Source organism: Octopus bimaculoides, chromosome 6 (assembly GCF_001194135.2).
Source record: "Octopus bimaculoides isolate UCB-OBI-ISO-001 chromosome 6, ASM119413v2, whole genome shotgun sequence".
In the NCBI taxonomy this organism is placed as follows: domain Eukaryota; kingdom Metazoa; phylum Mollusca; class Cephalopoda; order Octopoda; family Octopodidae; genus Octopus; species Octopus bimaculoides.
In genome coordinates, this window is record NC_068986.1 from 68,446,490 (window position 1) to 68,451,488 (window position 4,999).

Consider the following 4,999-nt stretch of genomic DNA (forward strand, 5'->3'; position numbering starts at 1 on the left):
ATATATATATATATATATATATATATATATATATATATATATACGGATCAAAGAAGTATATGTATGTATGCATATTAACTCGATAAATCTTTTCTACGTGCTTTATTAATGCAAATTCCTAAATACATTCCACTTTTGTGTTAATTTGTTTTTGTTTTTAATAATCAAAACAACCATTTACGTCATCCTGTGTATTTTATACGTGTACTCTAATGAAAAACGGGTATCTTCGCATACCTTAAATCGTACCAACGGACTTTACACTGCACGCTCACCAAAACATACATTTCTATTATATTCTATTATATCATATTATACTATATATATATATGCACGGCATATATATGATATATACAAACATAAATAAATATCATATTTATACGAAGAGAGTGATGATTTGTTTACAGTTGGACATGTAGGTCAATGCTTGTTAGAAGTCTGGCGTAGGAGCCACGACAAAGCCGTTTGATATGCCAGAAATAGCAACTAAATCTCTCTCATATACGCATATTTACACACACACATGTACTACGTACGTAAGTATGTATGTATGTGCATTTATGCACACACACACACACACACTACTTTAAAAAATATAATATACTGGAAAATGTAGTACTTCATTACAAAACGATAGGGTGATCATGCTAGAATATCTTTGATGGTAGGCCTAATGAAAGAGAGTAGACCTAGGGTTAAATAACAAACACAACATTGTTAAAATTCGCGAAGTAACAGACATACAGATCTTTGTATGTCGTTGGCAACATGTAAACAATTGTTAGGTGGAAAGAATATCTCATTTAGACAGGAATGGCTACAAAAGAGTTTTTGAAGCCATGTTTTTTTGTTGTTTTTTTTGCGCAGACCACATGGGTTCAAAATGTGTGCAAATATATCTGCATTATCTGTCTTTAAGAATTTTATTCTAAATTTTGATATACCAATTTGTGGAAATGCAAAATTTGAACATATGTAGTGAAGAGCACAATACTTAAAGCGTAAAATATGTAACTATGGTCTTGTTGATGCGAATATCCACTCTATGTGTATTTACGTATGAAAGTCTAAAAAGCAACAATTGCAATGAATAACGAGATTTTAATAAATCCAGAACACGAATTAATAAAAAAAAAAGAAAACCTGTCAATATGCACACACACACACAAAGAGAATTCTGAGTGTGGTGAAAATTAAAGCCAAAACGACACTTCTTTATGCAAAAGTAGTTATGAACAAAATTTAAAACACTGAAATAACTACTAGTGACCTAGCTGTTTTTTTAATTAAGGACTGCGTATGTGTTAATCTGCAGATTCATATTATTGTATACATCTAGATTTTTTTTTTTATTTATAGCAAGAGTATGTCATGTTACGCAATATTTAAATCGCGAATCATAATTCTCATTTCCCACTGACTTTGAACTTATATTTTGTAAGGCATATTAATAAAATAGCTGATCCCATATGTGTACGAATGCAGCAGATCAGAAGAGTTCCCAGAAACTGAGCTAGAATGTTATTGTTTTATTAATCTTGTATACTCCATCAAGTATCAGAAGACCATCACCTCACAAAAAACTAACACTGTGCAGTTAAAATCTCCCATCGGATTGCAATAAGCTCATTATATGAAAGAAAAAATACAACGACGTACCTTACAAAAATAGTTAATTCCGTTTAGATCCATAGACATCTTTCCTATAATGAAGGTTACAAGAGCCCTCACTCTGAGATAACAGAAAAGTATTAGTGGGGGAGGATATGGAAAGAAGAGTGGGTGATAGAGTGGGGTCTAGGCGCACCTGTCCACTTAACTGCCGTTACGTTTACTATCATGTACGCTGGTGGAAGACCCATGAGAAGCCATCAATTAAAGCTTGGAGGCGCGGTCATTCTCAATCATATAAACGGAGGACTGAACGAAGTGAAACTGCTATATTTAGAAAATACGGAGGGGAACTGGCACTAATGCGTGGGAGAGAGAAAGAGTGGGTGAAGCAAAGAATAAGAAAAAGAATATTATCTTTTATCTTCTTCAGAAGATAAAGATATTAAACAAATACTGCCAAAATATTTGGAAAGCAACACAAATGCGTAAAGCTGTTATTAATAATAAGAGTAATGTGGTGGCAAGTGTGTGTTCAATAAAAAAAATTACAATAAAAAATAAACTAAAATGTTCTAACCTCGGCGATTTATCTCTATTTATTTGTCCTTTGACATTCTTATTATTTTATCTGTACAGCTTTTATTGCAGTGGCTTATATGTTGCAAGCAAGCTGTTGAGATGTAGCATGTTTAATTCATGTAACCTGTAACACCTGGACAAGTGCATACACGGACACTGAACTATATAAATTGACGCACAACCTCATACATGCATACTTATAAATTCGTATACACATACAAAAATACACACGCAATTTGGACAGTAGCACTCTATAAACTCGGTTATATATTAAGTAGCTGTGCATAGATCCATATATGCACGCAGCCGCTATCAATAATCGTTGCTTAAAAAATATTCGGCTGTCTCTCTATTTAGAGGATATTTTAGTTCGTTTATCCTTTTTTTTATGTAGGAGTGCAATTATATTTCATCATTTGAATATTGAAAAGTCTGGGCAATGAAAGTATCTAGATGAGTTACAAAGATATGTGCTTAGTTTGTACATTTATAACATGAAAATTCGGTCTAGATTATAACGTCAAAATTCACAGACAAGAGGCCACCACCCTCTGCTCGTTTGGCAAAACATCAAAACGTGACTGACAAGTCACGAAATCGGTTAGGTCACGTGCTGGCAATTACTGATACATTTGCCAGGCGTATCTCGGTTCTTTTCATTTTGCTATAATCCAATTGCTCTCTCTTGTAATGAGAAGTATTGGATTGGTGGGTTCGCTGAAGTAAGAAAGTGATATATAATTACAAGCTACTTTTCAATGTCATCATTTGTACTTTTATTTTCTGTGTTGTGAATTATTGGTTACCTGGAGTTAGGTTGCTCAACAACATTTTTTTTTTGTTCTGTTTCGATTTAACCCTGTGCCCCCCATCATAGTTGACATTATTCATTTTATTCAACTATGTACTCTTAATTTTAGCTTTCGAATTATTACTACTTCAAGCCAATTATGGAGCTTCTGTGGTCGTTGAACCTGCTAGAAAAAGCAACTAAATTTCCTTCTTAACACATCCTTATTATATTAGAAAAAGGGGATCATTTTGGATAATGTAGTCCTAAATACAGATTCATGTAATATGGGATGGTCATGGCTGGAATATTTTTTGAGCAAAATGTCAGGTCGATTAGACTAAAGGTTCAATTACTACCACTGCTAGTAACCACCACGGCCAGTAATAATAATGATGATGATGATACTTAATGACGTAATGTGGCGGGTAACATTTGCCACCACGGGTAATGTCAAGAAATACTTATAATAGGACTTCTATCAAATTTCTTGATGCTTATACAAAATGATGGAACGAATACTAATTTTCAAACAAAAATACTTATTACATTCAAATTAAATAAAACAAATTTCTCATTTGTATATTTGTCTAAATTTTATCAACTTAATAATTGCAGTCTACTCAATCGGAAGCCTATCTCGGCAAAATTTCATTAAAAAAAGTGTCCATTTTTTTAGTAAGTTATAAAACACTCATCTTGCACCTCCTGTGTTAACTCTCTTTCTCTCTCTCTCTCTCTTTCTTTCTCTCTCTCTCTCTCTCTCTCTCTCTTTCTCTCATACACACACACCCGTCGAAATGCATACATTCAACAGTCACGCTGTGAGTTGGCTTGGTGTATTTACACCTGTTTATTTGTCTACAGCGGGAAATTTTCTCCGTGACAAAATACTGTGACTAGCTTTCTTACGGGTTCGAATATGCCTCAAACATATTTTAAATGGTAACAAGTTTGTGGTGAAATTCTGGTTTGAGCACTCCATATAACCCCTCGTAACTTTTTTTTGCGAATTTATGTTCTACAATCGGGAATTCATACGATTGTGCAAAAAACAAAAAAATACACTTTTCGTGTGTGATTTAAGGGTGATTTAGCTGCTAAGAATAGCACATCTCACAAACACCTGATATCTTCCTCGTTTCTTTTCTCACTCTGACATATCTTAATGCGTTCCAATATTTTTCTCTACATAAACACATTTAATGGAATGATGATGCCCTCCAAGAACGGTCCATTGCTGGGATTTATGAAAACAAATTAGGACTGTCCGTATTTTAAACTGATTTTTTTTTAATTCGAAAGAGTAGAACATTTAAAATTTATGGGGAAGGGAGGAGTTTAAATTTTTTGAAAAATATTTTTTTCATAATTGTATGAATTCTTGTGTGGAGAATACAAAATTTTCTGAAAATTCCAAAAAATAAAATAAATTATGTGGGGTAATGTGGGGTGCTTAAACCAGAATTCTGCCAAGTTTGTATTTATGCACATCACTACTTGGTGCTGTCACTCCATATATTATTTACGGCAACAGAAATATTATTAGAGGAACCTGTCTCCTATGTCACTTCGCAGCGTCTGCCTTCTCGGTTTCTGCTGCTGAAGAGGAGATAACCACTCCGAAATCCATACATCCACAATCTGGTTAGGGAGCGTTGTAAACTAACTCGGTGTACCTACACTTATTTGTCTACACCGAGAAATTTTCTTTGTGACAAAATACAGTGAATGACTTTCTTACGAGCTCGAATACCCTTCAAGCGTATTTAAACTGGTAACAAGTGTGTTTGTGTGTGTGTATGTATTATGGATTAAAACAAGCGAACCACATAGGAATGTTAGTACCTGTCTCCAAAATAGAGACGAGTACCAGCATTCCCATGTGGTTCACTTGAACAATTGTAGTAATCTTTCCAAGTGAAACTAATGGTTTTCTTGTTAATCCACAAATAAAGAATATTCATCCACCAATGTGGTGTTGAGCACTCGTTCTCACTGTTGGTTATATACATA

The 4,999-nt window shown here is 33.8% G+C and overlaps 1 protein-coding gene across 2 annotated transcripts in view; it reads right to left on the bottom strand.

Moving 5' to 3' along the window:
- Nucleotides 1-2,787, bottom strand: part of LOC106874008 (kelch-like protein 9) — a 44,330-nt gene extending 41,543 nt beyond the window's left edge. Inside the window, exon 1 of one of the 2 annotated variants that reach the window (XM_052968842.1) lies at nucleotides 2,192-2,787. The gene's annotated coding sequence lies outside the window, so the exon portion shown is untranslated. The other variant, XM_052968841.1, reaches the window with a different exon arrangement.
- Between the last annotated feature and the right edge of the window lie 2,212 nt (nucleotides 2,788-4,999).